The sequence below is a fragment of the Eptatretus burgeri genome, chromosome 13 (genome assembly GCF_056783735.1).
Source record: "Eptatretus burgeri isolate ZD-2024b chromosome 13, Ebu_testis_v1, whole genome shotgun sequence".
In the NCBI taxonomy this organism is placed as follows: Eukaryota; Metazoa; Chordata; class Myxini; order Myxiniformes; family Myxinidae; genus Eptatretus; species Eptatretus burgeri.
The window spans coordinates 4,077,024-4,103,518 of record NC_140973.1 but is presented as its reverse complement, the minus strand read 5'-3'; the positions used below and the strand labels follow the sequence as shown (position 1 = coordinate 4,103,518).

The following is a 26,495-nucleotide window of genomic DNA, read 5'->3' as shown; positions in this document are numbered from 1 at the left end:
CGGTGATCTGCTGACAATTAACCCGGTGATCTGCTGACAATTCACCCGGTGATGTGCTGACAATAAACCCGGTGATCTGCTGTCAATAAACCCAGTGATCTGCTGTCAATAAACCCGGTGATCTGCTGACAATGCACCGGGTGATCTGCTGACAATGCATCCGGTGATCTGCTGACAATGCACCGGGTGATCTGCTGACAATGCACCTGGTGATCTGCTGAAAATGCACCCGGTGATCTGGTGACAATACACCCAGTGATCTGGTGACAATGCACCCAGTGATCTGCTGACAATGCACCCAGAGATCTGGTGACAATACACCCAGTGATCTGCTGACAATCTACCCGGTGATCTGCTGACAATGTACCCGGTGGTCTGCTGACAATGCACCCAGTGACCTGCTGACAATGCACCTGGTGATCTGCTGAAAATGCACCCGGTGATCTGGTGACAATACACCCAGTGATCTGGTGACAATGCACCCAGTGATCTGCTGACAATGCACCCAGAGATCTGGTGACAATACACCCAGTGATCTGCTGACAATGCACCCAGAGATCTGGTGACAATACACCCAGTGATCTGCTGACAATGCACCCGGTGATCTGCTGACAATAAACCCGGTGATCTGCTGACAATAAACCCGGTGATCTGCTGACAATAAATCCGGTGATCTGCTGACAATAAACCCGGTGATCTGCTGACAATAAACCCGGTGATCTGCTGACAATAAACCCGGTGATCTGCTGACAATGCACCCGGTGATCTGCTGACAATGCACCCGGTGATCTGCTGACAATAAACCCGGTGATGTGCTGACAATAAACCCGGTGATCTGCTGACAATAAACCCGGTGATCTGCTGACAATGCACCCGGTGATCTGCTGACAATAAACCCGGTGATCTGCTGACAATAAACCCGGTGATCTGCTGACAATAAACCCGGTGATCTGCTGACAATAAACCCGGTGATCTGCTGACAATGCACCCGGTGATGTGCTGACAATAAACCCGGTGATCTGCTGTCAATAAACCCAGTGATCTGCTGTCAATAAACCCGGTGATCTGCTGACAATGCACCGGGTGATCTGCTGACAATGCACCCGGTGATCTGCTGACAATAAACCCAGTGATCTGCTGACAATGCACCTGGTGATCTGCTGAAAATGCACCCGGTGATCTGGTGACAATACACCCAGTGATCTGGTGACAATGCACCCAGTGATCTGCTGACAATGCACCCATAGATCTGGTGACAATACACCCAGTGATCTGCTGACAATGTACCCGGTGATCTGCTGACAATGTACCCGGTGATCTGCTGACAATGCACCCGGTGATCTGCTGACAATGCACCCAGTGACCTGCTGAAAATGCACCTGGTGATCTGCTGAAAATGCACCCGGTGATCTGGTGACAATACACCCAGTGATCTGGTGACAATGCACCCAGTGATCTGCTGACAATGCACCCAGAGATCTGGTGACAATACACCCAGTGATCTGCTGACAATGCACCCAGTGATCTGGTGACAATGCACCCAGTGATCTGCTGACAATGCACCCAGAGATCTGGTGACAATACACCCAGTGATCTGCTGACAATGTACCCGGTGATCTGCTGACAATGTACCCGGTGATCTGCTGACAATGCACCCGGTGATCTGCTGACAATGCACCCAGTGACCTGCTGAAAATGCACCTGGTGATCTGCTGAAAATGCACCCGGTGATCTGGTGACAATACACCCAGTGATCTGGTGACAATGCACCCAGTGATCTGCTGACAATACACCCAGTGATCTGCTGACAATGCACCCGGTGATCTGCTGACAATAAACCCGGTGATCTGCTGACAATAAACCCGGTGATCTGCTGACAATAAACCCGGTGATCTGCTGACAATAAACCCGGTGATCTGCTGACAATAAACCCGGTGATGTGCTGACAATAAACCCGGTGATCTGCTGACAATAAACCCGGTGATGTGCTGACAATAAACCCGGTGATCTGCTGACAATAAACCCGGTGATGTGTGACAATAAACCCGGTGATCTGCTGACAATGCACCCGGTGATCTGCTGACAATAAACCCGGTGATCTGCTGACAATAAACCCGGTGATGTGTGACAATAAACCCGGTGATCTGCTGACAATGCACCCGGTGATCTGCTGACAATAAACCCGGTGATGTGTGACAATAAACCCGGTGATCTGCTGACAATGCACCCGGTGATCTGCTGACAATAAACCCGGTGATCTGCTGACAATAAACCCGGTGATCTGCTGACAATGCACCCGGTGATCTGCTGACAATAAAGCCGGTGATCTGCTGACAATAAACCCGGTGATCTGCTGACAATAAAGCCGGTGATCTGCTGACAATAAACCCGGTGATCTGCTGACAATAAACCCGGTGATGTGCTGACAATAAACCCGGTGATCTTTCACAATAAACCCGGTGATCTGCTGACAATGCACCCGGTGATCTTGCTCCAAGCAGGTTATTAAAGCACTTGGAAAAGAAACATTAACACTGTAATATCTCCAGCGTCCTCGGTGTTGTGTAAAGTAACTCGTTAATTAAAGAACAAATCGCCAGGCACTGTGAGAGGCAATGGACGTCGGACACGATGGCGAAAACAGACGCGTGCGACGGATAATTTACGACGATCATTTCGACTGAAGTACCTTCCACCCGGCTTTACCAATAATTGATAAACTCCGCAAAGACTGCCGGCCATCGTGAGCTGAGCCTCGATTTGCCAACAGAGGTGACTTGTCATGACCTGGCGGGCCCGTGGGAACCCCGGCACGTGACTGATCGTGGGGAGGTGCTGTGCTTCGCAGTGATCGAAGATTTGCTTCGGCGTTAATCAGGCTCCCTGGCCTCTCCGGGACTCGGGGAGCAAGCGAGCTGGCTGTGAGCGATTGTTGGGCCTCCTGAGTTCGCTGAACCCCGGTTCAATGCAAAGCAGGCGCACATCATCGCGTGGCCATTTTCCTTTGAGTAGCAGTCGGTTATCCGCATAACGGTTTTGGTATTCATAAATTTCTTCTCTTTCTGGATGCTGTAGCCAAATTATAATAATGTTGCATCCCTCAAAGTTCATACAAAGATGAATGTCATTTGAACTCTGAGTGATATTATTGCTATACTAACGAGCAGGGAGCCCTGGAGATGCTGCGTAATGTAAGATGTGACTTTAAGTCTTCACTCCCCTCCGCAACTTGTCTTCAGATGCATCCCCGCGACAAGTCTTTAAACTCCCAATCCACCCAAAGTCCTCAAACCCCCAACCCAGGTCCTTAACCCCACCCACACCCAGGTCCTCGACCCCCCTACCCCAAGTACTCAACTCAACCCCCACCACGAGTTCCCCCAACTGCAAGTCAATCGACACATTATGACTACATTGTTCTTGTTCCCGTTCATTAAGCACAATGTTAAAATAAATAAATAAAAACTGTTTAAAGTCACAATCTCACGACGTACCATTATCTCGCCATTCTTCAGTAAAAAAAATAGCGGTTAAGTATACTAAATGATTAAAAAAAACCATATAATGTCATTCATAATGGAAAGAATAATATACAACGAGAATTTCCTGGACAAAGTCTTCGATAATGATTCGGGTTTTATGGTCCTTAGTCGAGTATTTTGATAGGTTTGTCAGATAAACAGAGAAACAAACAGAATAATCATATTATTATTTTATAGCATTATCATCAGAATAAGCATATGACAAGGTTGGTGGAAGGGATGTACAAAGGAACAAAGAGAAGAGTCTTGATTGGCCTGGGGTTGTCTGAGGAGTTCAGCGTGAACATCGGTTTGAGGCAGGGTAGCTCTCTCAGCCCTTTCATGTTTATCATGGTGATTGAGTTGGTAAGCAGGAAGATGAGCTTGAAGGGCAATATGGGGAGGAAGTTGTATGCAGACGATCTGGCTGTTGTGGTGGAGAGTGGGTGGGAGATGCAGGGATTATTGGGGGAGTGGAAGGAGGAATTTGGGAAGCATGGGATGAAGATGAGTATGGAGAAGACTGAGATGATGTGGGTTTGGGCAGCAGAGAAAATAAATGAATATCAGGTTAGAAGGGAAGATCAGACAGGGAAATGGGTTTGTGTATCTGGGGGAAACAGTGACCGGGGATGGTAAGTCCGAGGCAGAGGTGAGGCAGAGGATTCAGGTGGGTGTGAATGCGTGTAGTAGGGTGGAGGGAGTCATGACAGATGGAAAGATATCATGGAAATTGAAAGGGATGGTTCTCATGTTATGTGTAATGCCGGCCTGCCTTTACGGTCTGGAGATGGTGGCACTGACAGAGAGACAACAACAGAGGCTGCAGGTTTGTGAATGCAACTGGGTCAGGAGGTTTGTGCGCGTGAAGAGAGAAGAGGGTGGAGAGACGGAGGTTGGATGAGTTTGATAGGCAGATTGGTGAAATGCCAGATGAGATGGGCCAGACACTTGGTGCAGATGTGGGAAGAGAGAATGACAAAGAGAGCGGATAGGTTAAGGGAACAAGGTTGGAGGAAAAGAGGTAAACCACAGTTGAGATGTAAAGATTGTGTGAGGAGGGATATTAGGAAGGTCGGGGTGGTTGGAGAGTGGAGAGTGTTGGCTGAGGACAGAGGGAGGTGGAGTTGTATCGTGGTCAAGGCAGAAACTTGGTGCCATCAGACATCACCCCTTATTGATTGAAGAGGAGCAGAAGAAGATATAAAACTCTTTCCAACCACTGACTCACTCACTGACTAACTCACTCATTGATATAAATGTTTAGTACCTTCTCGGTGGGGTAGAAAGCTGAAATTTTGCAAACTGATACACCGCAAAGCCAATATCCCAGGAAAAATCACGAAATAATTGGAAAATTTCCGTAAACAAAAATATCCGTTGATAAAAGTTTGCCGGTGCAGCCTCTTCCTACTCACTGCGGGTCACGTGACTAAAGACAATGGAGCTTACACTGGAACTGGCTGCTAGGCAACGCTAACACATTCCTCCTCTGCCTCTCATTTTATAACCTTTGCCGTATTTACTTATAAAAATTACTGTGACTGTGAACTTCAAAAATAAATTTTACATTATATGATGAATTATTGACTTACTTGAGTTATATAGCTGTTTTCAGAATGCAACCACAAAACCACTTCATCAAATACATTAAAACTTATTCTGTATTCATTGCGTCTGCATGGAGGATGCACCTGATCGTACTTGCTGGCAGTGTGCAAACATTCCCCACCACAACTACTGGAGATAATTTGAGAAGTGTGTGTTTGTTGTTTATGTGCTTGTTTGTTTTGTTTGATTGGTTAGTTGTGTGTTTGTGTTTGTGTTTGTTTGACTTATTTGCACTCCTGAACTGCTATACGGAATGAGTTTAAAACTGCTGCTTGTACTCTAGGTGTGCACAAAAGCTGTTATTCAGGGGGTTGAAAAAACTTTCCAATCCCCTGGGGTTCATGGTTGAAGGAGGACCCCAATTCTCTCGATGTAAATGTGTATCGTCTAACGCCGCTCCCGCTAGTGGTGTGTAATACTAGTCACCCCATCCGTAATTCTGGGGGAATTAACCCGTCCGGAGGACGGGTTCGTCGATGGTATTTTATATTCACCTTTAAAACAGCTCGGTATTCTCGTGCAACTGCCACATGCACCACTGCTTATTATCCCGATATCATTGCAATAATGTATCCATGGATATTCGTTTGGGACGTTGTACTTCACTGTAAACGAGTTGGCTTGGGGTGGACATCATCGTGGCGGACATGTTGCTGCAGTGGCACAAGAAGCATGCTCGTGGAGCGGTGGAGGAGCCATTTCGGTGCAGCAGTCGAGGATTGATTTTTGTGATGTGGTAGAGGAGCCTTTTTTATTTATTTTTTTTACAGTTTTACAGTTTTTACAGTTTTACAGTTTTTACAGTTTTACAACAATTTTACAGTTGTGATCCTAAGCGAACCGTAGACCAGTGAGTGCATCTGGTGGTTCCTTTTGATTCGATTTTGATTAACCGAATTCTTGACAGAGCGAGGCTGCTCCCCAAGCGGTTTCTCGGTAAGGGTTGTACTGGGTGGTTTGCCATGCCTTCCCAGCGTCGCTCGTCCATTCTCAATCCTTGGAAATGCTGAGCATCAAGCAAGGCAGCAGCACGGACCATTTTTAAGGTCTTTGGGATGACTCGGATGGGGTTTGGACCCCGTCTTCAGATGCATTCAAAAGGAACAACAAAAAGTGTCGTTTTTATTGAGCTTAAGGATCTAAAAGACCCAAAGACCATTGTGCTTTAGAGAACATGCATTTTTGATTTGCGTTTCCAATCCCATGTAACGGGCAAGGGGGACATACATCGTGCACAAAATGGCTCTGATGTTTGTGGGGAAGTCACACAGAGCCGAGATGTAAGCTGCTGCTATCCGCAATTAAAATATTGATTAGCCATGAAAGGGATGGATGGGAGATCGGGATTCAAACAGGAATCCCGTTTCAGCCTTTGTGCCCCGAGATCTTCTCCTTGGCGCAACCATTTCACTGGCGCTCTCTGTCCCTTTCTCTCTCTCTCTCCCTTTCTCTCTCTCTCTCTCTCTCTCTCTCTCTCTCTCTCTCTCTCTCTCTCTCTCTCTCTCTCTTTCTATCCCTCCCTCTCTCTCTCCTCTCTCTTTCTATCTCTCTCTCTCTCTCCTCTCTCTCTCTCTCTTTCTATCTCTCTCTCTCTCTCTCTCTCTCTCTCTCTCTCTCTCTCTCCTCTCTCTCTCCCCCCTCTCTCTCTCTCTCTCTCTCTCTCTCTCTCTCTCTCTCTCTCTCTCTCTCTCTCTCTCTCTCTCTCTCTCTCTCTCTCTCTCTCTCTCTCTCTCTCTCTCTCTCTCTCCCTCTCCCTCTCTCAGCGGGCTATCCAACGCGTCCGACGTTGCCTCTGCCCTGCTCCCCAACTTTTCCTCATCGCCCGATCCTTCATTGTCCCAAACTCGAAATCATTCCTCCGTCTCATCCATCACAGCACATCCAGCCTCAGGGCCAGCCCTCCCTCTTCATCACTCATTCCCCCCTCGCCGCGGTTTCCGAGGCACGAAGTCGGAACCTCAAACAGGCCTTTAAAATGGTTTAGGACGTCCGTCCGTGGCTCAGCTGAGCAACAATCCCACGGCAATAGGATGGCCTGTCTGCAGCACTGTGCTTTGATCGGAGAGATCGTCGGGGTTGGCTCTTTTAATTGACCACCTGTTGTTGTGCAGCCCCGCCTTGTTTATTTTTCAGGGTGCGACAGTGAAGAAGAGTTGATATAAACATGAACGTGTGAAAAATTACATGCTACCACCACAGTTGGATGTACTTTGCGAAAAATACCAATTCATTGTTCGTACAGACGAGGCAATCTGAATACTTCTTGGCTGAAGCTTTGAGAATGTCATGCAATGTCATTTCAGAAACAGCTCCATGGGTTTCAGAATCTCCAATATCCACACTGCCCTTTCTGATGAGTTCGTCATCAAAGTATATCTGTATCTCTGTGAAGCCCACGTACCTGTTTGAATTGGGGTCTGTGACATCGACCTGTAGGGATCTGTCTTTGAACCCCCCCCCCCCCAGCTCTCCCCCATGTAAGATTGTTGGTGAATGTGAATGTGAACTAAGGCTTAGTAAGGATCGGTGCTGCCGGGCAATGTGCAAAATAAACAAGGGCAAGATTCCTTCACTTTGCCCCAACCCCACTCCCTGTGTTAACCTCCTCAGTCCTGTTTATATGTTCAGGATCCTGAACATCCACAGCAGTGGTCTCTCGAACAGGAAATTTAAAATTGAAATGTTCAGGACACTGAATAAAGGGGTTGCTCCAGCTTTCCCGGCAGGTCCGGGAAATAATAATAATATAATAATAATAATAATAATAATAATAATAATAATAATAATAATAGTTAATAAATAACAACTGCAGTCGTAAAAGCTATTCATTGTAAAAGTATATTTAGTAGGATTGTGTCTCGCAGCCTCGAGATCAAATTCTCAATCTGTACAGTGCCAGTAGAGATGCTGTATCGTAGAGCATACCACTTTAAAGAAAAACATTATTATTATTGTTATTATTATTATTGTTATTATTTTACAAAGTTGAGGTTCGTGGAGGAGCTAGAACATCGGACTGATCAAGACAAAACAGAACAATTGTCCTGTACTTCGCACTACCTATTGTCCCTTCTTTCCTGACAAGCTTGCCAGTCTCTGCTGATGAAAATCAACCCCATAACATGATGCTGTCACCACCACGCTTGACAGTAGGGATGGTGTTGACCGGGTTATGTGTATTGTTCAGTTTGCTCCAGATGTAACGCTTTGAATTTAGACGAAAGAGTTCAATTTTTGTCTTGTCTGACCACAAAACCTTTCTGCACATGCCTGCAGCATCATCAAGATGCTCTTTTGCAAACTTCATACGAGCTTTTAGATGAGTCTTTTTCAGTAATAGCTTCTTTGTTGCCACCTGTCCATAGTGGCCAGCTTTGTGAAGGGAACAGGATACTGTTGATTGATGAACACCGACCCCCATCTCAGACATAGAGCCTTGCAAATCTTTTAGAGTCATTGTTGGATTTACAGACATCGCGAACCAGTTTCCTGCTTGTTTGGCTGCTGAGTTTGGATGGGCAACCTGATCTGGGTAGAGTCTGGGTGCATCTTCCACTCCTTTATAATGGATTTCACCGTACTCAAAGGGATAAAGAATGACTGAAATCTTCTTATAACCCTCGCCTGAAAGGTGCTTCTCCACCACTTCATGTCTGACTTCTTTGGAAAGCTTCTTGGTCTTCATGTTTGCCTTGTTGGTTGACCAAGTGAGTTGTACCTTAAAACTCCTGAGATAAGTGGGGGAGCTTCATTTTTTAGTTAAACCACTGATTACATACAGGTGAAACCTATTACACTTATTTTGTAACAATTCAAATAAATAATTTACTCCTGAAGTGATTGAGTGTTAATTAGGCAAAGGGTTTGAATACTTATGTAACTGAGAATCATCTGATTTTCTCTGTTAAACTTATTCACATTTTCTCTGTATTTTCGATCTTCATCACTTTGGAATAGTTTGTGAAGACTCGATATATTAAGTTTTATTTGATCTGGTGTCGTATTTATGGGGGTGAATAAATGTGTGTGTTGCTTCTTGTTTTTGTGTTTCTGGGACACGAACTTGCCTGTCTTCATATCCAGGTGTGACGTCGTGATGTGGTGACATTTGGGTTGTGTGATTGGTAATGAAATGCTCCATTTGAATTGACGTAACCAAGCCTTTCTCAATGCAGGATTCTTTGGGAAGGGAAATATATGAATCCCTGAATCGTTGTTCTCTTTGTTGGTGACGTCATACACAACACAAGATAACATTTATCCTCTGAATTCTCTAATTATGTAAGCACACCTCATTGTCACTAATGGCAGCTCACTTCTATATCAGTCATTGCTGACATCAATGACAGCTGAGTGCTTTCAGAAAAATACGCCAAATTCAATAATAGCTGATAATAAATCTGTTGGGTATACATCTTGGGGGTTGCTTCCCTTTAGGTTGCTTCCATGTTGTTCATAGTGCCGAACCCAGCTCGTTCTCTGACTGCAACCCACGGTTTGCGCTTCACGAGTATAAACTGGTCGGCTACCAAAAACTACTGTACATGATAATATATAATAGACCGGAAGCTCTACATTCCTGCCAACATTGTTCATCAATCCAAGTTAAGTGTTCCTTTGTGATACATGCAAATGTTTGAGTGAAAATGTAACATTGCTCATTGTCCTCATCGTCCTCATCTTTAGAAAAATAAGGTTAGTCAATCCCAACCTTTCTGTCTTGTTTCCTTTCCAAAAGCAGTTCTACTTTCAGCTGAAAATAATCAGATGAGACTAAACATTGAACAACCTTGAACACAGGGCACTACAAAAACAGCATATGTCCCAAAGCTAAAATCTCTTTGTGTTGGTCATGATGGAGTAGTCTGTCACTGTGCTTGAGTTTCAGAGGCAATCGTGTTTATTTTAAGTGTTTTTTCCATAGCCATTGTTACTACAGTATTGTGGTGGCATTTTGTTTGCGAACCATCTTGGGTGAGACCTCCTCTTCCTCAATATGCAGCCCGAGGCTGCAGGTGGCATCGTTGGCTGAGGGCACGGCTATGCTGCTGATGCAATGCCCCTATTACCAATACACTGTTGCTCATTTTACCGACCTCGGAAGGATGACAGACTGAGTCAACCCCATCTGGTGTGAATGAAATGGTCGACAGGAGCTCGAATACAGGACCCGAAGATCCAAGCCAGCCACCTGAACCACAAAGCCAACATCAGACTCTTGGGTAGCACCAGTAATATAGCTTTAAAAATGTTGGCAGAATGTGCAAGATGCCTGTTCATGGGAAAGAGATTTGCAGTTGTCTGTGAGCTCATAACTCTGGTGATTAAAAGAAGAACTCAACCACTGTGTCCATCTCTCCACCTTACTTGAGGAGGATGGGTGGAAACAAGTGACTCGATCGACGATGATGAAAACACAGACGTGGAGGTATTTTCCCTGATCTTTACCTTCTCCCCCTCAACCATCTTGAAGAAAGTGACCTTCAAGCAAAGGAGGATAACAAATCGACCTTCCACTATTTTTGATGCAAAAACAAGGTCATAAAGATGCACTTGGTGGTTGACCCAAGAGCATCAATCAGCCTTTAGTTGTAACCATGCTGTTTGAAGAATCCCAGGGTAAAGTCGTAGAATGTTTCACATGGTCAGAGGAAGATGTCAAAGTGTCAGTCCCATCTGGCAGACCTGTCGTAACGCCGTGCCAGCAAACAAGCAGATTGCATCCTCATCCCTGAGGATACAAAAACCACCATTGATTTCTCAATTCAACATTCAGCCGTATCAGCATTCTGACCTACTCCTTGGAATGTCATTTACATTCAGCCATATCATTTGGGACATGAATAAGGGGGATGTGGCGGACGAGGGGTTCACCATCCCGTCGTCTTACTCACCTGAATATGTCCAAAGTGCTGCAGGAAAAACCGATTGTAACAAATCGAGATTTCACTTATTTCAAAGTGACAATTCTGACTCCGGAAGAAATCAATTTCCACATTTTGCCTTTCGTTGTCCGAACCTGTTCACCATCGATCGTCATCGTGCGTGGAATTGTCTGCACCTTCACGGATATCCAGTCGTCCCTCATTTTGAAAACGTGTTGTTCAGGTGGTCACACATTCCACACCTTTCTTTGTCTTTGATAATACGGCACCAAAGACTGTTGTGAAAGCACTTGAAACATTCGGTCCGATGCAATCCGACCGAATGGACTATTATAGACAAGAACAATGGATGTTCTGATTTCGCTGTCCTGTTAGTGGGACTTTTTGAGGGGAATTTTCGAGTTCTGTCCATTGTCCCTTCCATCATGACAAGCTTCTCAGTCCCTCCTGGTGAAAAGGAGTCCAATAACATGATGCTCCCACAACCATGCTGACAGGAGGGGATGGTGTTAACTGGGTGATGTGCAGTGTTAGGTTTGCTCCAAACCTTACGCTTTGAATTTAGACCAAAGAGTTCAATTTTTATCTCGTCCAACCACAAAACGTTTCTCCACATGTCTGCAGTACCATTAAGATGTTTTTTTTTTTCACAAACTCCACATGAGCTTTTCGATGTATATTTTTTTTAGGATGCCTGGTGTTTATTTAATGGTGAGGATGGTGGGTTTGGGATCTGGGATCGTGAATTCAGATCCTGCTCTGCTGTTGAATTAATACCAGGTGGGGTTGACTCAGACTGTTATCCTTCTGAGGTCAGTAAAATGAGGACCAGCTTGCTGGGGTGAATGAGCCAGTTTGAGTATCCTGTGTTGGAGTGGCAACCTGTCCAGGATTGTGCCACCTAATAGTTTGGGAGACTGCTTTGGCAGCACTGATGCTCTGTACAGAGTATAGTCTCAATGGATTTGGATTTTTTTGTTTACATTTTTCAGCAATGGATTGTTTCTTGCCACCTGTCTGTAAGATGCTCGCTTTGTGAACAGATCGGGATATTGTTGATTAATGAACACTGACCCCCATCTCGGATATAGAGCCTTGCAGATCTTTCAGTCATTGTAAGATTGACAGTGACATCACAAACCAGTTTCCTACTTGTTTGGCTGCTGAGTTTGGATGGGCGACCTGATCTTGGAAGAGTCTGGGTGGTATGATACGTCTTCCACTTCTTCATGATGGATTTCACCGTACTGAAAGGGATAAAGAGTGACTTTAAAATCTTCTTATAACCCTCTACTGAACGGTGCTTCTCCACCACTTCATGTCTGACTTCTTTGGAAAGCTTCTTGGTCTTCATGTTTGCCTTGTTGGTTGAACAAGTGAGTTTCACCTTAAAACTCCTGAGATAAGTGGGGGAGCTTCATTTTTTAGTTAAACCACTAATTACATACAGGTGAAACCTATTACACTTATTTTGTGACATTTCAAACAAATAATTTACTCCTGAAGTGATTGAGTGTTAATTAGGCAAAGGGTTTGAGTACTTATGTAACTGAGAATCATCTGATTTTCTCTGTTAATCAAACTTATTCACATTTTATCTCCATTTTTTAGCTTTATCACTTCGGAGTAGTTTGTGCAGACTCTATATATCAAGTTTGATTGAAAAGTATCATGAAATATGCTCAGGTGGCATGAAAATGTGAAAACGTTGGAGGTGAGGGGTGAGGGTGAATACTTTTGTGGGCCACTGTAAGTAATTGAACCTCGTAATCCTTGCTCTTCCATGCGCCTCACTCTTGCAGAGAGGAAATTAAATAACAATAATAAAAGCATGCTCGTTTCTTGAATCAAATGTATTGCATTTCCATCCAAGTTTTCTCGAATCGATTGAATTCGATTGTTGTTGTTGTTTTTTTTGACGCTGGTTTTCGAGTCAATTGTGTTTCATTTTGACCCAGGCCTCTTGAGTTTATTGTGTTTCATTTCAACTTCGTTTCTGCCTATGCCAGGTGTAGATTCGTGGAGTAGCGAAGAGACGGAGGGCAAAAAGGTAACTCGCCGACAGCGGGGCCGTGAGGCAGAGCGTTGTCCCTGAGTCGGCACGCATCACTGAGAGCAACCAATAAGACTTTGTTCGGAACTTTAAAAAATCTCTCTTGAACTGGAAAAGTATTGTTTGCTAATTTTCCTGAACAAAATGTTTGCATAAATTTATTTATCAGATGAAGTGATTGATTCGGTGCAACGGTGAAGGCCTCTTATTGGATGCTTCCTGGGAGATGCCATTTGGTGGTAGGGCTGCTAGCTGCCATTGTGCATATTGTCATATCGCTGATGTACGTATTTGCTCGGCATATTTTTGGTCCACTCGGATCGATGTACATCCTGCATCTTTAGCTTCTTTTAATTTTATTTTTATTTTCAATGTATGGAAGTTATAAAGACATCACATCACGTGCCAGGTATTAAGTATCCTCCCGTGGAGGAGAATTCGGGTAATGGGGTAAGGGGCTCACCGCCTGATTATAATATGCAGATGGAGAGGCCCAATGCCATTTTCATCATCGCCTGATTGTATTCATCATCATCCATTTAAAACAATCATGACATGCCACTCAGCATTACAGTCTGACTTGCTGTGTTTTCCTGAGACGAAAGCTCAACGATCAATACTGAGAACACCGTACCATACACAAACAGTGTGTTTCATCACACACCGTTGTGTTGCCTTTCTCTCTGAGTTTGCATTCCGCATGCCATATAGCCATCGCATGTGGAAGCCATCACAATGGTGCGGGACTTTTAGGGTGAAGTTCATGAAAACAATTTTTCCCCTTGCGTGCTGCCTCACCTTCTGCAAGCCGAGCTATCTTTACGGTGGTGTGTTTTTGTTGCTTGATGTTTTATTCACACGTCGGCAGGACATTATGGCCTGAAATGTTGCTTTTCATTTTGTTTCGAACATTGCAGAAATCCACAAAAAGAAATGTATGCATCTTCGAACCCCACATTTGAGATTTGATCACCCATGTTCCAACAATTCTGATATATATATATAAATATATATATTTTTTTTATAGTATTGGTATGTGATATTCTTCTAGCATGAGACTTGATAAATCTCTGTCTCTCTGATGTACCACACTCTTCACAGAACGTCGGTGCTACTACTGAAACACGTTCTTGAGCAAGGGTGATACTTGGTGGTTTGCCGTTGACTTCCCAGCAGTAGTCCGGGTAGGAATTTGTAATTTGTTTGTGATGTCAGCGATAGCTCGCCTACTGTTCACGAAGGACACCGTGGGGTCTATAATGTCCATCAACTAATGCCGGCAAATGGGACACCCAGTTTAACGTCCATCCAAGGGACGGCACACACATCGATGAATCCCCTTTCCGGTGAAACACCGAGATGACAGTTTATAGCTGGGTCAGGATTCGAACCGAAGCTAGACAGCTTAGAGGCGAGTGTGCGCACCTCTATGTCACCTGCTAGCCCGACTTGACGAATAGCAGCTCATAAGTCCAAGTTCCTGGTTTAATTGACACATGGTCATATAAGGAAACATTCGTGGAGCAAACGTCTGATGAGAGCCTGACTTACAAGGGATAATGTTGGGCATGTGAGGGGTGGTGCTATAACAATGGATATGTTGAGAAAAGGTAGTAAAGGGAAAGGGGCTTTTTGGGAGGAGGTCAGGAGGGGTTAGGGATAATGAGTAAAGGGAGATGTGGGAGTGGGAATGTTTGGAGTATCTGCCTAGGGTGGTGGGGGTCCAAATCCATCATTTTTGCTTTGATCTTGTGTTTTCGAGTCCTACCATTGGTTTTCTCACAAACACGTCAGTCTCAGGGTGTTGCACATGTATAGAAAGCAATAATGATACAAGTTAATGAAATATGTTCTTCCACGGTGATCTTCTGTATTGTTTTGGTGAAAGTAAGATATCTTTATGACTTTGTCAGTTTTGCTTACATATTATGTCAACAATCCACAAGAGCAATCTCTCAAGGGGTGTTTCGCATGAATACAGCCAGGTTGATCTTGGTGGATTTTACAACTGTTAGACTGTATTTTCATATTTGTTCAATATTTCCAGACATAATTCACATTCAGTCGGAGATGGAATCCCAGCTCGAACAGCTCGGTTAGGTTCAATAATTCAGAGTTAGGTCTCAATCATATCGTCATTAAAATCATCACTGTGTTGTTGATTGGCATCACTTACCATGCCTGGTGTTGGCTTAATGGTTATTGGTTAGGGTGGTGGGCTTAGGATCCTCGGGTCCTGAGTTCACACCCCACTCAGCTGTTTAATTAATACAAGGTGGGGTTAACTCGGCCCGTCATCCTTCCGAGGTCGGCAAAATGAGTACCAGCTTGCTGGTATCCTGTGTCGAAGTGGCGACCCTCCAGGATTGTTCCTAATAGCCAAGGAGACTGCTTAAGCAGCACCAACGCCCTGCACAGAGTATGGTCCCAATGGATGGATGGATGGTTCACTTACCAACGTGAGAAAATTGACAAGGTCAGTCTTTATTTACTCTTCGAAACAACCATGGAGGCACAACCTATACACACATACATGCCAGAAAACGAACCACTGGGTCAGGGGTGAGCAATGCAGGTTAATCGGAGGGCCGCAGGTCCTGCCCTCGAATAACTCCAAGGCCCTGCAATTTCAAGGCTAAATTATTTGATTTAATTTCAAAATAGCTACATATTACATTTTGACAGATAATGGCTTCGATGTATGTGCACTCAACCCGAGTTCTCTCCTGGGTTTGAATTCTCAACCCAGATATAAACTGCCCTCTTGGTATTTCGCAAGAAGGACGATACGTCAATGTGTGCACTGCCCTATGGAAGGACATCAAGCTGGAGGATGTGTCTGCTGGCCCTGGTTGTTGGTTGATGTTAGACATTATACTGAGTCTTTCATGAAGAGCAGTCGCGTTATCGTCGGCACCGTGAACAAAAGTACAAATTTCTGCCACTGGGAAGGCAATGGCAAACCACCCAGTTTCACCACTGCCAGGAAACTGCTTCGGGAGTGTTGATACTGTAGACCGTATGAATTGGTGCAGATGATGATGACATTATATGAAACTAGGATGGTACCCGGTGGAGCACATACCTCCGTTAGGCTGAACACTTTACGCTTTGTATCCACCGATAGGCCGAATCTGGATCCGGACCTGAAGCAAAATCGAATCGGCTTGTTCTTGTCACCTACCAAACTCATCCACCAAGCTTTATCATAATGTATCCATAAGTTTTTGAAATATCGGTTTTGTCCCTGTCTCTCAATGGTAAAGGATCACTTTAAAAATCCTCATATGTGCGTCTAAATCCTCATCAACATCGAATCGGTTCGTCCTCGTCGCACACCCAACCTGTCTTCCAAGTTTCCTCCAAATCCGTCCATCATTTTTGAAGACATCCTGTTCATAGACAAACAAACAAACAAACAACCTCAGATGAAAACATCACCTCCGTCCAGTATGTGTGTGTACATGTGTGCGTGCGTGCGTGTGTGTGTGTTGCGCTACTCCTACAGTTCTGGGCTGGTTACATCCAGACTTGCTACATAGGATCAGCATGACCCCAATTATTGTATAGGGATGTTTTTATCTTTGCTGATAGTCTTGGAGGGGAGGAAGAGGATGGGAGGGACGCCAAGTCTCTTTGTAAATGTGTATCATGTAGCGCCACCTCCAGGTGTGGGAGGGTATTGCTAGTCTCCACCATTTCCAGTCCAGTATTCTTGTCCCCACGTTTTCCAGTGCAGCGAGGTGTTTTGAATTATAAGCAGTTGGAATGTTTTTGCTTCATGCACGTAACTGGTTGTATTATTTTCATTTTTGGGACAATCGAAACAGCTGTCAGTTGCCTATACACCACCCAATTTAAAGGTATGCGTCAGAAGAACATGTTGCACGCTCGGACCAAGATCACCCGTCGGGCGGGGTACTTTGCTAGTCATGTGATAAAGGATCGAACGCATCGTTGCAAAGACCATATATCTGCAATCACCTTGGTATCAACTCCACTGAGGTTGAGATGAACTCTTCATTTGATCACATTGGAGTGAAGATGTTTGTGTTTCTTCTAACTTACCTTTACAGAGGCGGAGTAAATTGTCATTCATATCAACTGATTAGACAGGACCTTGCAGAGATTGGTTTATAGAATCTGATTCCTGTAAAGTGTAAATCCAAGGGGGGCAGCAGGTAAATGAGTCACATGCCACAAGCGTACCACTGTTATCTCACCACTTCACGAGATCGTGAATCCATTTTTGGTACGATAGATTGTCATCGAAAAATGAAATAAATAGCGAAAGCGTGAACATTGCACTCGTTGCACTCAACATTCCATGGTGCCACCCAGTTTACGAATGTGCAGTTTTTTAATTTTCCTTTATCCATGAACAACCTGCATTACTCCAGACAATTCAGCCAAGTTGCTTCATTTCCATTTGAACGTATCTGACTTTTCACCAGTAGGTTTCATATTTGATCTGGACTTTTCTTTAAGCCTGTATGTATAGTGTATTACAAAAATGATGCTCGTATTACTTATCAATGTATTTGCTCGCTTTGAACGCACCTGTCAAATTGGAGGGGAGGCTTTCGTGTGCTGTCGGTGTGGACTTCTTCAGGATGTGTACACAGCCAGTGTATCTCATCAATTTTCATAAACTTGTTCTTCAAAAAAAAAATCTCGACCTGAAGATATCACGAGCCGTTTGACAGGATATCATCGCCAGATTGTGAATCTCATTTTTGGAACCAGCTTTTTTTGTTGTTACCTCCACCACCAAAAGTAGAGACTGAGGTTATGTATTCACCCCTGTGTGTTTTTCTGTTTTCCTGTGAGCAGGATATCGCAAAAAATAATGGACGGGTTTTGATGAAAATTTGTGGACAGGCCAGGTGTGTGACAAGAACGAATTGATTCGATTTTGATGAAGATCCTGATCCAGATACTGGAATTTTAAAAGTGATTCCTCACAATTGAGAGATAGGGCCCAAAAACGAGATGCAGTATATCACAATACGTATTTCAAAAACTTGTGGACGAGTTATGACAAAACTAGGTGGACGAGTTGGAGAGGTAACAAGAACAAGCCGATTCGATTTTGGTTAACGTCCAGATCCAGGTCTGACCTATCATCGGGATACAAAACACAAACTGTTCAGCCTGGTGGATGTATAGACTCCACCGAGTGCCAATCTAATTAAGGCCCAGTCACACCTTGACGTTTGAGCCGGCGTATGCCGATTTTTGGAAAATTTGTGTAAAACGCTGGTACACGTCGAAGATGTTATGGGTAAGTTTTGATAACATTGAGAGCACGCTGAAAAACACTGCCATATGTCGTAGTACGCTGACTTTAAACGTTGAACTTTTGGGTTTTCCTCGAATTTTTTCATGCTTGAAATTTTACGACGTATGCCGGCTCACACGTTCCGCTACGCTGGCCATAAGTTGTAGGCACGTTATGCAATCGTTGACAGACGTTGAAACACGTTACTTGTAAGTTACTCATTAGTCGAAACACGTCGAGGTAATGTTTAGCGTACCCGAAACTTATTTCTAACCTATGAGTAACGTTTTGTAAGCACGCTACACAAACGTTGTTCACACTTTGCAACACGTTACTTGAAAGTAATACTACTACTACTACCAACATCGACATCAGTAAATTCTCTCGAACTACTATTACTACTACTAATAACATCGACATCACTAAATTCTCTCAAACTACTACTACTACCAACATCGACATCACTAAATTCTCTCGAACTACTACTACTACTAACATCGACATCACTAAATTCTCGCGAACTACTACGACTACTACTAATAACATCGACATCACTAAATTCTCTCAAACTACTACTACTACTACTACTACTACTACTACTACTACTACTACTACTACTACTACTACTACTGCTACTGCCACTGCTTCCGACATTGACATCTACTCAACATGGAGTCTGGAACACTGACGGGTTCCTCTTGTGAAGCCCATTTGTATATACCAATTCCCCTAAACGCTGCCAATGCGCCATTATATGGTAGCTGTGAGTTAGAAACACGTTCAGTCAGTTCTGTGGTCGTCGGGAAGACGTCAATCAAATTCGTCTGCATACGCCAATGTGCGTTTGAGATACGTTACACATAGGTTCAAAGCACGCCACTCATAGGTTCAAAGCACGCTACTAATAGGTTAAAAGCACGTTACTCGTTGGCTAAAAATTAAGTTTCGGGTATGGTAAACATTACCTCGACGTGTTTCGACTTACGAGTAACTTTCAAGTAACGAGTAACTTTCAAGTAACGTGTGGCCGACGTGTGTAAACTTAGTAGCAGTTTTAAAGCAGCTCCATGCCCAATGAGATAATTTCATTAAAATATTTTTGAAGTAGCATTCACACCTGTACTTACAGCAAGGTGAAATTGGTAAAATTGTTTCTATGTGACCTTTATGTCATGTTGATTGTCTGAGCATAGACGTGCATAGAACGCATCCTGCAATACGTAACATCACTTTTGGAGGGTTTGGGTTTGGTTGTCTATTTCAGTCACTTCTTTAATTAATCGTACCAGTTTCACTTACTCTATAAATTATTTCAAACTGCTTACACTGAAACCTGAACTCTTCCTGAAATATCATTGCACGGATTATCCTTTCATAGCCAAAGCTTTGATTTATACTCCAACATGCTCTTCATGCGGTATTTTAACTATTGGAGCCTTTCCTGGATTTGTATGACCGGTGCAACTACTGTTGGACATAAAATGACTCGTGCATGTACTTTTTGGCCTTTTATACTGATGCGGCTCTTTCTGAATTGTTGAATGACAAAGAATCGCAGTGCAAACGACATCATGTGACCACTATGGCACAGTTTATTTTCACGGAATGAAGAGGTAGAATTTCCATAGCACTTACCTCCATACTTTGTCATCCACATATATGAACGGGGTTGCAGCTGACTTGTATGGCGATTTGGGGGAAAGTGCAGCCCTGCAAAATGGGATGTGGATATGGCACAGGCATGATGGACCAAACAGCCTTCACTCAAATGTGCTACATTGATTTTACCAACATTTCTCACATTGACGAATAAATTGATAAAGCTCACGTTGGGTAACCTTTGTTTTATCAATTGGTATTACATTCGATCATTGGAAGCAAAACACAAGTGAGCAGGAAACAAGTAAAAAAAGACATAAAATGTCATCACCCCCATTGTTTTAGTAATTTTGCTGTATGGAATTAAAGGGCTAGCCCATATTTACGTACAACAAGTGAAATCCTTCAATACAGTGCGTGTGGTGAAGCAAATGAGTACACTAATGTTAAAATATTCAATTTATGCTTTTTCAGTTGAAAAACAATTAAAATGTGTACTTAATATTTGAAATGTAAAAATCTTGTTATTATTGTGATAAGCACCTTTATATATAACAGAAGGAATGAAATCGTTCGATACAGCTTGGCAGGAGGCTGCAAAAGAATGATGGCATAAGAAGAACTTAGCATTCAGCATTCGGTGATCGGCGCAAAATGCGATGGTGGGCGGAAATGACGTCTTTTGGCGTGAAATGCGATGGTGGGCGGAAATGACGTCTTTCGGCGCGAAATGCGATGATGGGTGGAAATGACGTCTTTCGTTCGTTCGTACATGAGAGGGGTGCGTTTCTTGGTTTTTTTCCCATCAAGCAATAAATTAAATGGTTTTCACATTTATAACACATTAGTTTCACAAATTTCCATTGAAATACTTGGGTATTTCCGTCAATTCTCACTATTTTTGTCTAGGTTACGCACTGCATCTACCGGACGGCCGTCATTGGCTGTCTTGAGGCACGTGGGGGGGGGGGGAACAGGGGACACCGGAGACGTGGTAGACACCAGGGACATTTCAAACTTGGTGCAATTGTATACAGCGCACCCGCTGTAACTAAAATGGCCACCAACCTACCAGTCGGCCATCTTTGACCAGATCATAAAATAAAATGAGGGGCACGTGAACATCATCATGTACTGTGCTTGTGCCAAGTTTGAACAAAATTGGACCATACATCTCTGAGAAGTGGTTAGGGACACATTTAAGTCACAAAATGGCCACCAGTCGGCAATCTTGGATCTGATCTCGAAAAAAAAAATGACGCATATGTAAGCCATCATTCGTTTTCGGTGTGACAAGTTTGAACAACGTCGGTAAATGCATGCCTGAGAAATGGTTGAGGACGTGTTCGATTCCAAGGGTTTTTTAACAACTAAAATGGCCACTAGTCGGCCATATTGGATCTTATGTCAAAAAAAACTGACCTGCATATGTACAGCAACATGTTTTGTCTTTGTGCCAAGTACAAATAAAATCGGTCTATACATGTCTGAGATATGGTGCGGACGCACGCACGTACGCACGCACATGAAAATCGAGACCAAACCCATAAGCCCCCATTTTGGACGAAGTCCAACGGGGGCTTATAAAGCAGAGGGAAGGCCAAGGGGTCGGTGTTGCCCATGAACCCCGAAACGACACATTTGTTTATCTCAAACAGTTAATACTCGCTTCTTCACTTCTTCGAACATACTTCTAAATGATCATATATCATCTCGTAACCTCAAACCAATTTCCTTAAAGTGTATGTCCTTAGAGTACAGACAAATGATTTATGATCACCTTATTGATTGTATCAAGGAACTAAATGTACATTAATCATTGAATATTTTCATGGATATGCGGACACAGTAAGAATGAAAAGGGAAATAAAACAAGAATTGTCCAACGAGTGAATGTTTTACATAATCTGTGCGAAATAACAGCTTCTCAACCATTTCTTATTCAATCCCACCTTGCATTTACTCATTTTTTTCTTATTGATCTGCACAGCTCGTTAATGAATCTTGATTGATGTCTGTTTGAAGCTCACCAAGGTGAATGTCCAAAAAACACATGTGTGAGTTACAGCCTGGCAGGACAGCAAACATCTTCAATCCAGGTTGCTATTGTACCTCTTCCACCAACCTTGATTATTTCATCCATTTTTCCTCCACCTCTCTGCTCAAGAACGTCCACCTTACTTTGTTACTGCACCGTATCTGGCTTCAGCATCTGAATACAAACATTCTCTTCCAGACACTTCAGCTGACCATTCTCTGCTCCAGCACCTCCACATCAGCATTCCACTTCAGAACATTCATCTTACCATTGCATTGCATTGTGTCCACTTCATCTTCTCACACAATCTCCTAATCCCACCATTCTACCTCCAACTTACAATCCTATTGCAGCACATCTATCATACCATTTTACTCGAACAACTCCATCATAACGTACGTCACACCGTACTACTACAGCACCTCTAGCTTTGCATCCAATTTCAACACCTTTGCTCCACCATTTTACTCCAGAAAGTATATCTCACCAATTCACGCCAACATCATAAACCCTAAAATCGAAATACAGCATTTCCACCCCACAGCTTCGACACCCAACCCAGCACATCCCATGAGATGCATCACATTTCAGACTAATTCCTTATGAATGATTCTGCAAGGCTATTAAAGTCAATTATCTTTTCTACATTTCTGGCACTGTGCAGACTATAGGAAGGGACTGTATTTGCACATGCATTACCATTAATGTTAACCGCCGGATGATTAACTCGATGAGCTATATTGGAACACATCAGCTCAGAGCCTTGGTGCATGTGAGTGACTTCTGATGACTCACAGAGATTGGATTTGCTTCATTCGCTTCAAAATGATCGACACGTATCCGTGAAGACTACTTCTATGGGATGTTGATGTGTATCTGATGATATTTTGGTTGTCCTGCCATTTGGTATGTTCAAACGATGTAGCCACATTGCTCTATTTGCATTTAATCAAGATAAATAGAACACCTGTTTATGCAATTTATTTGTTTTTTGGGGATAATTTAATGAGCTGGCTCGGTTTTGGTTTACATTTTCCTGTTTTAACCACTCCGTGGAGTTTCTGTTTAACAACTCCATCGGGTTGAGCATTTTGGCATCGCATCGTATTTCATAATTTGAATTTATTACAACTACTGGTTTTTCATAATTCCTGAGAGATTAATGTTCCTCATAAACGGAGTGAAAATATTGGACACAGTTCAATAATGGCAGCTGTGCATCAACATGGGTCAAAAATATAACATTGCAGGAATTGCTGTATGGCACTGCAGAGAGCATCATTTAATATGTGTTCGTAGTGTCCAAAAATCAAGAGGGTTAAATAAAATGAGGATATTTGTATTGTTGATCATACTGAATTGTACAAGGACGTGGTAGTATGATTCGAAAAGTATCTGTATGTGGGTTTGTATGAACCAGAAACATTCGTTCCCTTTGGAAGCAATCATGGGGAAAAGGTGGGTGGGGGGGGAGGGGGTTGGGTACGTTAGTGTGTCGGGGATGCGATAAGCATAGAATGGGGGAAACCGACGTCCTCAAGAACGTCGGGTTTCCTCCAAATCTTTTTCAGTCGCATGTTAAATAACGGTAGTGACTGTTTAAAAAAGTAATCATAAATTTGATGGAATTGACTGAATAGTTTGTGATTATAATAATTTCAACTTCTGGTATGTGTGTCCCATGAAAGACCACAATAAGCTATCTGTACACCTTAATACAGGTTTCACCCATTGCGGAAAACACCCTTGGGGAAGGGGGCAAATTATGTCGTTCCGACCTCCGTCGTGTGACCCTTAATCCCCGTGGCAAGTTTGGTTGAGATCAGATAAGTAATGACTGAATATATCATGGTCAGACAGACAGACAGACACCAAATTGCGTATTTTAGTGTGATTCTGACGTTCATGTGCTCCTGAACCAATGAATAGAATGAATTGAAAACTGGTGGGGTGTAAGACCCAAAATTCTCTCCATTTAAATACGAGTTAGTAGGTCACCCAAATAAAATTGTGCGATTTAAACTTTAGTGTTTTATTTTAATCCTACTCGCAATCATCCAATGGTCAGGTGTCGTTACCTCGGCCAGGACGGTGCGGAGCTTGGACGGCGCATGCGGGTTCTGCCAGAAAATGATGCAAGGTCACTGAAGGCACCGTTATTTCTTGTTTTTACATCAATTTAAGAATTTTACCAATTTTTATACGATACATATATATAGCTATATATATATATATATATATATATATATATATATATATATATATATATATATATATATAGCTATATATATAATTGGGGCGTATTATGTGATACCGGTCGTCCGTCCGTCTGTCCGTCCATCCCTGTCCGCATTCTAACTCCCAAAGTTTTTAACTTTCACGTTTCATATTTGGTACATAGGTACAGACTGTGGAGACGGTGTGTCACGACATACATTCGTCATCTAAAGTGGTTGCCATGGCAACCAGGATGCTGTTTTCCATGTAGTAGCACAATTCTGCATATACCTTCTTGTTCTTCATAAATTGACGTGTTTGAATTTATAATTGTGCGTGTGTGTGCGCGCGTGTGCGTGCGCGCGTGTGTGTGTGTGTGTCACAGAGACTTTTTCGGGCGCATATTGTGCTCACTTGCGCTCTTGTTTTTATTGTGATGTTGAGTTGACCTTCCATGTGTGAAAATAATATGGTCGGTCTCTGAGAAATTCGCCCAGGAGTTTCAAAATGCATAGGGAGCAAGCAAGAAACAGACATGTATGTGTGTGTTGTTTGTTACAATCTCCATGTGTGGGTTTCAGAAGCTCAATGGAGTCCTCTCATTACTCAATGTATCCACCTGCATTTCGGTGAAGGATCTCGAATCATGGACGAAGTTATGAAGATTTGTTTCTGTCAAAGTTTTGTCCCGAGGGATCTTTTGAGGAGCCTCACTGAACTCCAGACAGCCTCCAACTGCAGTTCGTTTGTAGTAATATTCCCAGGGATAGTTTGTAGGATCTTTGTGAGGTTCTTCGTCGTCATTACCTTCTTATAATTTCCTTCATTGTGCATCATTCCCAATAATCACTCGTACAATTTCGATGTTTTTCAGCTTCCAGAATCTTTTCACTTCACTTTTGAGATCCTGGTATTTGGTCATTTTCTTCATTTCTGCATTGTTTAGACCAAAATCAATGGCTACTGACACCTTAATTAGAAATGCTGTCTTTTCTTTTTTGTACTTCAGTACTATATCTGGTCACAGTGCTTTGTTTTATTTCTTCACACTCGATGGGATCATCAGGTCGTATGTGAACGTCACTTCCTTTTTTTCAATGATCGCATTTGGTTCTTGTTTCATGAGTTTTCTGGGACTGGGATACTGAAGTTTTTTCAGATGTTCTGGTGGTTTATGCTACATACCCTGTTGTGCCTTTGTGTGTACAGCTGTTCTGACATGAGTTTTTCTACATCCTGAGAAGAGGGAACTCGTTCTTTCTGTTTCTTCCTTGCAGAACCTGCACTTGCCAATTAACTCAGTCCTTCCATTTGATGAAAGCTATTTGTGGAGTGTCCTTAGTCTTAGGCATTTATTCTGATTTGTTCTCCATCCCAGTTGAGCTGACATCTTCTTAGCCATTCCAATAAACCTTCTTTGTCTATCCCCAATCTGTCCAACTCCTTTAATTTGTATACCTTCCTGCTCTTTTATCATTCTCCTAGTTGTTTGTGGATATCTGTTGATTTTTCATTTGCACCTGTCTTTCAAATGTTTTTTGCAAGGTGAGTGAGGGATACCTTTTCTGGCATGCTGTCTTCATGTTTGCATACAGATTGGATTCGGTAGTCTGTTGAACTTTTCACATATTCATCCAATCCTACAGTTGTCATTCTGTGCATTTGATTGAGTTCCATCAGGGCACTACCGCCTTCTCATCTCGGCAGGTACATTCTCAGGATGCATTGATTTTTGTCGAACATTTTGTTTGAACATTGAACATTGAATGTTCGAATGAACATTCGAACATTTTGGTGAGGAGTATCCTTGTTTTGACAACTAGTTTGTTGATTTCTGATTCTGGCCAGTTTATTATTTTGTAGCTGGATTGGAATACTGGTACTGCTAGTTGGTTAATGGCTTTGATTATTCTTGTGGTGAGGTATGTTTTCGGGATCAGCCTCGTTCTATGCATGTATTCTTTGGTAAATGTGTTCTGCATTTGTTTGTAACATATTTGGTGGCCCTCTTCTCCTCTGAGTTTTTTTTTTGTGTACATTGTCGAGGCTCGTGTGAGAGCCAACACACAACGCACAGCAAGGGGGACATGGGACAAGGGGCGGGAGTGGGAAGGACAAAACAGTGTGGAACAGAGACATTAGGAGATCTGTGGAAGGGAGAGGGATGGGGTGGGGAACACGGGGTATACAAGATGGACATTACAGGGACTTTCAGGAAGGAAAGTAGGGAATTTGAAGGAGGTGGGTTTGGGTGGATAATTATCGGGAGTAGAAAAGATCGAGGATTTGG

General features: G+C 43.1%; 1 protein-coding gene across 10 annotated transcripts in view; it reads left to right on the top strand.

The window, feature by feature from the left end:
* LOC147013689 (zinc finger protein 385B-like) overlaps positions 1 to 26,495 on the top strand; it is a 543,756-nt gene that overhangs the window by 217,721 nt on the left and 299,540 nt on the right. Inside the window, exon 1 of one of the 10 annotated variants that reach the window (XM_085850830.1) lies at positions 14,196 to 14,254. The exons of the other annotated variants lie outside the window; for them this stretch is intronic. The gene's annotated coding sequence lies outside the window, so the exon portion shown is untranslated. Of the gene's footprint in view, positions 1 to 14,195; positions 14,255 to 26,495 lie in introns of those variants that run through there. 10 annotated transcript variants of the gene reach the window in all.